The sequence below is a fragment of the Heterocephalus glaber genome, unplaced genomic scaffold (genome assembly GCF_053883595.1).
Source record: "Heterocephalus glaber isolate CG9 unplaced genomic scaffold, H.glaber_assembly_v1.0 deba00001481, whole genome shotgun sequence".
NCBI classification, from domain to species: domain Eukaryota; kingdom Metazoa; phylum Chordata; class Mammalia; order Rodentia; family Bathyergidae; genus Heterocephalus; species Heterocephalus glaber.
Window position 1 is genome coordinate 64,831,483 of NW_028258317.1, and position 9,477 is coordinate 64,840,959.

The following is a 9,477-nucleotide window of genomic DNA, read 5'->3' on the forward strand; positions in this document are numbered from 1 at the left end:
GATGCATTTCAAAAAATAATACCAGCTCTTGAAAGACATGCTCACAACACTGATTTATGCTTTGCCTAGATTGTTTTTCAAAAGCTAACCATTCAATATAGTAGCAGAAGTGTTTCCAGAGAATTAAATAGAAACATTCTTATTTTTATTTAAATCTTTTTTGCACATGTGGTGATGGGTAGTGAACCCAGGACCTAACACATGCTAAGCACGTGCTCTATTACCAAGCTTCACTCCCAATCTTAAATCTTTTCTGTTATTACATAAATAATACATGTTCAATCTAAAAGATTTAGAAAGGATAGCTAAGATAAGGAAGGAAAAGCCTGATTAAAGAAAAATCTAGTCATTGCAGCAACTCAAGCATTTTTTAAATTAACTTAATTTATAAAAGACCTACTCTGTGGCAGGCTTGGCAAATCCTGAGCTACAAAGATGAATAAGACAGAATCCCTGCTGCTGGGGATTTCACAGTCTAGTGGAGAAGACAGGCATGTAAACAGATAAATTGCAAGATGTTGTGGCAGCCGCTGCCTGAATGCTACTTTTGAAGAAAAGGGGAACAGACTGCCTGCAAAAGTCAGTCGAGTTGGCTGTGGTGAGAGGCAGAACAGCTCTGATAGAGTTAAATGTGCAGGGAAATCAACAGCTGAGAGTCAGGCAGCTCAGTTTTCCCAACCTGGTTCTATTCAAGAGGACCGATATGGAAACAGTAACCAACGCACTGTACAATTATTTGCGTCCAGAGACAGTCAGTTGAAAAACGTATAAACAAAAATGTTTTGGTCAACTGGATCTACGCTCTAGTGATTTTACTAACATTAGAATAATTACACTCTTGTCTTTGTTATAAGAAGGCTGGCCAGCTGGGGTGAGACTTAGGGTTCCAAGGGCCCCTGCAAGAAGGGGTTAAGAGCCTGTATGTGCCGAACAGAGTGCAGAATTGCTGGCTGAGCTTGTGAACTGTATTCTTAAATGACGTCTACCTCCAAAGAACTTCAAGAAGTCTGAAAAAAAAACTCCAAGAAAGCTAATCACTTCCTGAAGATTATAGAAACATCTAATCTTTACAGATTAGTAAATACTGAGGCAGAAACACCTGCCATCTCCATGGGCCAGATTAACCGCTGGAAGGCAAAAATACTTTCAGCTGCATTTGCTGATATTGCAGAAACCTCTAAAAAGGTAGTGTTATAAGGCTTTTAGTTTTCAGCTCATTATCATATTTGATATGTATGACAGACAAAAAAAAAATCACTTCAAAGACAAAAAGAAACCAGTTTTGGATGGACATTTTCCAACCTTGTGATTTGCAGGGCCGATCTAAGCAGATCACCCCAGCTCACGGGTTGTGGAGACAGGCAGGGGAGATTTGCCCAAGAAACAGAAATGTAAGGCAGTCCGGCGAGGTTGTGCCCTCTGTGGTTTCTTCCACTTGCTAGCTGTGGGATCTAAATTTCCTCATCTGTACTTATTCCTATCCTTCAAGGCTTATTTCAGTGATCATGACTCTAATCAGAGATTCTTTTTAATCTGAAAGTGCCCAGAGGTAGGCCTCTAATAATCCTTTACATACACTACTCGACTGCACAGAATGAAGCCTCTTAACTGAAATATTAATACAACCATGCCCCAGTAGCCATGGAGAACTGGGTTCAGGACCCCATGGATACCCAAATCCATGGGTGTTCAAGGGACTTAAATTAAATGCAGCAGTATTTGCATAGATCTTATGCACATTCTCCTGTATGTTTTAGATCATCTTGAGCTTACTTACAATATCTTATACAATGTAAATGCTGTGGAAATAGTTGTTATTGTATTGCTTGGGAAACAATAACAAGAAAAAACGTCTGCACATGTTCAACACAGGTAAGATTTTTTCAGATTTTTCTTGTCCTCAGTTCAGTACGTGGATGTGGAGCCTGCAGGTAGGCACAAGGGACCAGCTGTGCTCTTTGGTATAAAATGGTCACTGCCCACATGTCCCATCCCCCAGGGCAGTTCCAGAGTGGGTCCGGGAAAAGGCAGCATCTGTCTGGCTCTTCTGCTGTAGAGCTAGGTTTGAAGACTCCTGAGATCGGTATAGGTGAGGGAGGAGGAAGGGACCCCAAATATATACCCATAGCAAATAACAACCATCCACCACACGTCTCTAAGGGTGGTGACAGCACATTGTAGAAAATGCATGGGAACCAGCCCTCACGTGGGAATTCAGCCAAGGGACCTAGTCAGAGTATTTTGTTTCCTTCACTGTTACAGTACAGGTAGTTTTAAGGATTGCAGGAAGAAATCCTCGCGGAGCTCACCCCGTTACTGCCAGCATCGGCAGAGTACCCCATACAAGGAGGGCTCGCAGGAAAGCACAGCCTGTACGCCAGGGCCGCTCCACCTCCTTTTCCTCCTCTTTCCGTCTTCTTCCTGTTCCTCTCCTCATCACCACTTCCTACTCCTTCTCCCCAGGCAGCAGTGGGTGCTCTGTTTTCCCTGGCCAAGCCCTCCCTGACTCCCAAAGTGTGAAGACCCCCAGATCTCAGACACCACCCAGAGTCAGCCCGAGCCCTGGGTGCAGGGCCCTCGCTCTCCCTCTTCCTATCTCTGCCCCTGCCCTTGCCTTAAGCATGGCTTCCAGACGGGCGGGCGAGCCGCAGTTATTGCTCCGTGAATCCACGCCCTCACTTCCTTTTGCTATTTATCGATAGAATCATTTTTGAACAGATTTTGTACCATTTCCTGTATGCCACATTGACTCCTCTCTTTCCATAAGCGAGACAAATGTGAGCCTCCAAGTCAATGCCAGAGGAACAAGAAGACCCAAAAGGGCACCCTTTGGGCTTGAAAGAGTCACAGGGCTTCCCTAACTGTTGTACTTGCTACTTCAAGCACAGGAATGAAGTAGAAGAAAAGTTTAGTTCATTAAATTTCTTTTCTAAATAAATATATGTCAAGGCCTTGTTCAAGACGCACAGCACTTTATATTTGCCACCATCTTAAAATTAAAAAGAAACATATCTGAGCACATGGTCATGACATTCATGAACTTAGATACAAAAAGCTCAGACCCTATAACTTCTCTGAGGACACAGAAGAAATGAAGTGGTAAAGGTCACTAATGAGGGAAAAAAAAATACGTCTTCCATCTGTACTTAGCTTTTTTTTTTTTTTTGGTACCGGGGATCGAACTCGGGTCCTTGCCCTTGCACAGCAGGCGGCGAAACCACTGAGCTAAATCCCCTATACTTAGCTTTTAATACTAAAAATATCTGTTACTGAATCTCAGAATCTTAAGTGGAAATGATGTTGAATAAAATTAGTAAGGCTTACAATTTTTCATGATATGAATAAATGAGATAGAATTAAAAATATTTCCTACTTAAATTAGCACTATCCAGTGGGAAAGAAAATTAGTTTATGCTTAGTAAAGGATACATGAAATTTTACTATAATTCAGCCCTAAGGAATTTTTTAATTACCTCAGTAATGAAAAATGTAAAATTACTATAAGCACATGTGCTGGGATCTTTCAACACCCAGTCTTCAGTTTAAGCCACTTGTCATTTTAATATCCAACTTCATAAATACAAGATTTCCAAAATATTTGGCCTTTCAGAACAAGACAGCGGAGAGTAAATGCTAGTATCTAGCCACAACTTGCACTCAACAAGGGGAAAAATGGATTGTACAAATCTGACTGGATTTAATGCCAGCCAGCCATTTATTAAACAGAAACAGTGACAAAAATCACAAATTCCATTGCTCTCTGTCTTCGGAATTAGGTCCAACAAATAAAACAGAACAACCTTCACTAGTTTGTGTGGTCTGGCAAAAGATTAAGCCAAAAAATAAAATATTTTCCCAATCAGCAAATGTTCCTACGAATGGATTGGCCAACAACCCCAACTGCCTTCCTTTGAATTATATCTCACATGCAATCCCATTTTTCCAAGGAACCATTAGTTAAGCAGAAATACTGTACATATTCTAATGTGTTCGGAGACCTTAAGGGAATTGATGCATCTCAAATGAATGCCTGAGGGGACCCTAGTTTATTGCACAGAAGATAACTCTTTCCAGAAAAGGAGCAAGCTTCATTTGAAATTAAGATTTGGAGATCATAAATGGAGTCAAGTGAGTCACGAAGTCCTTTGTAATGTGTGGCCCATGGGAGGCAAATAAGCCTTTGCAGGTTATTTGGGGAGTAGAGGAAGGTCTGAAAAAGGGACTAAAAACTTGTGTCACTTCAGAGCTTGTTAAGTGTGTGTGTGAAGGGGACTTAAAGGCTTTTCCTGGTCACTGTGCGAGAGAGAGGGGTGGGGGGAGACTATGAGAATGAACAAATGTTGGTCGTGTTCCAGAATATCTTGACGCAGTTAACCACAAAATAAGTTATTAGCTTATTGTAAACGCAGCCAGTTTTTAAAGTCATGGAGTAATCCACTGTGGATTGCAGCAAGGAAGTGGAACAAAGTGTGTGAAATGAACAGATGGATTTGATTTTAAACAAATTAGACCCATGACAAGGGATGTAACAAGTCATTTTTTAGTTTTCCATGCTGTGGGTTAACTTCCCTTTGTGACCTTTCTAGCCTGCGAGCTCATTGTTCCTACCAGGAACTCAGAACTTTCTGGAAGAGCAGTTTTTATGCTTTGCAGCTATAAACAACTGTCTCCTGCTCTTATTAGATGATCAAATGAGATGCCACACGGGTTGCTACAACAGGGTACAGTACTTAATAACTTCATCTCCAAACTATTTGTTCCTTTAATCTTGTGCTCATTCCTGAACATGTTGATAATGTAAGAGCTAATGTTCTAGAGATGCCACACCTTGTAACCCTGGATGCTGAGAGTCATCCACAGTTCCACGTGGCCATCGACATGGCGGACACCCACCCCAGGCAGACGTGGGGCATGGGCCCTCTTTATTCCTTCCACCCTCTCCCTAATCCCTCCCCCTCCTTCCTTGCCCCAACTCCCAAGTGCTCAGGGGCTGAAAGCTGCTGGAGTGGGCTCCTCTGCAATGACATACGCCCTTTCACCCAGCCCGAAGAAAGTAAGTTCGCACTGTTAGTATCCACTGTCCTGGTATGTTCTCAGGAAGACATCCACCTCCTCTAGTTTTAACTAGACTTTGTCGGGGGTTTTTTGTTGTTGTTTTTGTTTTTTGGGGGGTTTTTTGGTACCAGGGATCGAGCTCGAGACCTTGCGCTTGCGAGGCAGGCGCTGGAACCACTGAGCTAAATCCCCGGCCCTCTAACTAGACTTTGGATGGAAGGAATGGTTGCATGTAAATTCACACTAAGAGGTGAATGACTGGCTCCTTTGACCTAAATTACAAATCTCCTGAGTCTTCCCTCTAATCCACCTTCTCAGAGCTACCAGAGCTACCTGGTGATCTGACCAGGTTTTGACAATTTCCTGTAGCCACAGAAAATGTTGAAATCCTCACCTTCGCTTCACCTGTATCTTTGTCCTACCCATCTACTTTATCATCTCTGACCAGGATATAAATCCTGACCCTCCGTCTTCTTATCACACGACCCTTACTGAAATATTGAACTTGTTTTTAACTCAACTCAATACATTTTTCAACCACTATCATTTAGCAAAATCTAAGGTTAAAAATCTCAGCTCAAGCCATCTTCCCCATTTAGAAACTTCCCCAAAGTACACCTGCCTAAGGTCAAGGATGGCTTTTTGGTGTCAAAATCTTACCTTGTTCATGATAGTGACTCACAATCACATTCATTGGATTTCTGCAAGTTCAGCCTTACCCAAATTATTCCATTAAGTGTCTATGAAAAGTAGCCGATACGACATTTGTATTAACAGGAAAACAAAATACTTCAGCACTGTGAGTAAGTATTCTAAAATGAGAGTATGTGATAGAGAGAAGCCAACACAAGGAGGAAACTTGTAGCTTGTTCTTGTTACCCAAATGAGGAACCCTGAGGTCTTGTCCTTCAGTCTCATCCCATAGTTATGCACTGGGTAAAAGCCTAGTAGACCCAGGTGTTTTGTTGCTTGCCTGTAATTCCAAAACTCTGAATGCTGAGGCAAGAGGATCGTGAGTTCAAGCATAGCCTGAGCAACTCAGAGACTTAGCAAAACTTAGTAAGACCCTAAAAAGAGTAGAGGGGTTGTAGGTCAGTGTGATGGTACTGGGTTCAATCCCCAGTGCCAAAACCAAACAAAACCTAAAAACATAATGAGACTGAGGCAAGAGAGGCCCTACCAAGGCTACAGGGATTAGATCAATCCCTCTAACCCTGTATAACCTGGTGTCCATTGTCCACATCTCCAGATACATGCTCCAAACTCTTCTCTTCCCTACCAACAAGACTTTATTGGCCTTGTTCTGTTTTATAGTCATGTAGAATCCAGAAAATGTGTGGCAGAAGCAGCATGAGAGAGGTGACAGGAATGAAGATGGCTTTCTCCTCCTGGGATCAGTCCTCAGTTCCCTTCTGTGAAGGAATCAGCCATGGCAGAGGAAGCAAAACAAAGAGCTGAGTGGGTCACCAAGAATGAGGGGGAGGAGGGGAAATGGAAACACCACCCGGCTGGTCTAGAAGATTGCTGAAGTTCAGAAATAAGAAGCATTGAGGCTCCAGGGAAACCCAAATTAGGCAACAGAGGAAGGATCTGTTGGAAATCCTGCTTTGGGCTTCTCCAGAACATAGACTGGCTTCATCCAAAACAGACAGCTGTCTTGAGGTGTGAGTGTGGACTGAGAAGGGCACACGGAAGCCTTGAGAGAGCCTGGAAATGTTCTCTATCTTCATCTGTGTGGTGTAGGCTTGACAGATAAAATACAAGGCAACTTATTACCCCTTGGAAATATACTAGTACAAAAAATTGTTATTCATCTGAAATTAAAACCTAAGTGGCTACCTCGAAGTTTTACTTTCAAAATCTGGCAGCCTGGGTGTGGTTTTTGCACAACCATAAACCAGTTGTCCTTACCTGGGGGTAGTTTGCCCCAAGGAGCACTTACGGACATGGGAGATATTTTGGATTGTCATGACTGGGAGGACATACTACTGGCACCTAAAGGGTAGAGCCCAGGGACAATCCTAAACATCCTGAATTGCATGGGACAGTTCCCCTGTAACAAAGAATCACCTATCCCAAATGTCAATAGGGTATAGCTCTGTACAAATTCAGCAAAATGACTTGCTGATATGTTCCTCATCAAACATAATTCTGAACCAACAAAGTTATTTCTTTGTAATATTAGGGACCTTAAAATGGGTAAAACTTTTGGATCAGGTGGAATAATGTATCACAACATTAGACTCCAGTTATACTTTTGTTCACTGGAATGTGTTTCCCTAATTTAAGTCCATGGGGAGACTGAGGGACATTGAGGCACCAGGATTTTTTGAGTTGCATACATTTTTAACCTTACATATGATCTCGCAGTTTGCTGGGGAATCCCACAAAACCCACAGGGATACCATGAGATATTTTAATTTTTTAAGGGAAAACCAGAGTTACTAAGCAATTGCCAGACATTGTGCAAACTGCTAGCTCCAGCGAGTTCACAAGCTCAACATTAGATCCCAGAATGCAAGGAGTGGCTGTGTTCAATCTGCTCCCAAACCGAGAAAATAAATCCCAATGAGCAGGAGCATCTTGTGAGTAAGTGTGGTCATCTGAAAATTTTTTCCTTTAAATTTATGTGTATTTGTTTAAATGTCTACCAAGACTACAGGATGCAGGTATAATTAAGTTGTTAATTGTTAGTTGTTTCTATAGGCTTGGGGTATCATGAAAACAATACTGTGAAAGAGAAAGTTTAGGAACCTCTACCTAAGAGAACTGAATGCTTGACTAAATTCATTGCTATTTACATAATGTACAGCATATTATTTTGTAATTTTTGGTTTGTTTTGGTTAGGTGTTTTTTTGGTTTTGGGTTATTTTTTTTGTTTGAATGTTGGGGATCAAACCCAGAGCTTCATGCATGCAGGGTAAGAGCTCTAACCCTGAGCTACATTTCCAGTCCTATTTTGCAATTTTGGAAATAAATGTGTCTCACCTCCTTAAGAAAAGGGATTGCCTTATTCATCTTTGTCTGTCCAGACTCAGGGAATGTTTGCTAAATGAAGAGGAGGAAATTGCTTTTTAAAGAGGGAGCTTGTTATTCTAAGCAGAATGTGGGATTTAAGTCAAGGGAATAAAAATATGAAACCCTGCAAAATGGAAGGAAAAGGAAGAGAAATTTGGGATCAGAAAACTTGAGGAAGGGGCCATCCCTGTATCCTGACTGGACACAGCAGGTTCAAGCAGCTTCCCCTTTGTGGCTGGGGTGTGGTCTTCCTATAAGCACAAATGGCATAAAATAAAATTCCTTGAGCTAAACATGGGAGCAGCTGATACCACCAGAGCTGTCTCATAATCATCAGTGGAAAACAGTCCATTCACCTCGAGTTAGCATAGAATCCTTCAGCTCTATTCCATGCATTGCTACATGGACATGCTCATTTTGTCACCTGCTTCTTACTTAGCCAACAGCAAGGACATCACTGGCCTCCTGAGCCTGGCCCAGGGTCAAATTCACCAGCTTTCTAGAAGGCATCCAGGCCTCTCCACTTGTGCACAGGGCAGTAGTCCCTTGACCTTTTGCAATTTTCCTTAGTTGTGTCATATCCAGTCACTTGCAGGCAAGCACAGTTAGTTGTACTGCCAAGTGCTTCTGGCAAGGAAGTGAATGGAAATGAATTGAAACTATGTACCTGCAGACAACTAATGAGGAAGACTCAGACTGCAGCAAAAATCAATGAATTTTTAAAAAGGAGGTCTGTCGGGAAATTAATGGAACCCAATGGGCCGACCATAGAGAAGAATTCTCTCATATACACAGGCTGAGCCTGACCTCTGATGTGTGCAGCAAGTCTAGCGCTTGCCTACTTCCTGAAAAACCACAACCTTTCTTCCCTCAGTAGCAGGGTTTTTCAAGATTTAATGTATTCACCCTCCACCCAGGGATCCTGTTAATTTGCAGATTCTTACTTGGTAGGTATGGGGTGGGGCCTGAGAACACACATTTGTAACAGAGTTCCAGGGAGTATCCATGCTGCTGCTCCTGCTGGGTAGCTGGCACCTAGAGGAACATAGCTCCTCAGGTGTGGCCCTTGGATCAGTGCCCTCTAGGAGCTGGTTAGAAATGGACAATCTTCCTCACTAGCCTGAATGAATCAGAAACTCTGATGATAGGGCCAGAAATACCAGTTTTAATAGCCCTCTAGGTGATTCTGACACATTCCAAGGTTTGAGAACAACTATATTATAGAGCTAGACTATGTTTTCATGTTCTTGTCCATCTCTACCATGAAAACTTTTCATGTTAACCAAAGCCTGAAATTTGTTGCCTCCTTCTAAATCGTCATCTCTTAAATTCCCTTTTTTTTTTCCCGGTGCCAGGGATTGATCTCAGGACCTTGCGCTTCCGCAGCAGGCACTGAAACGACT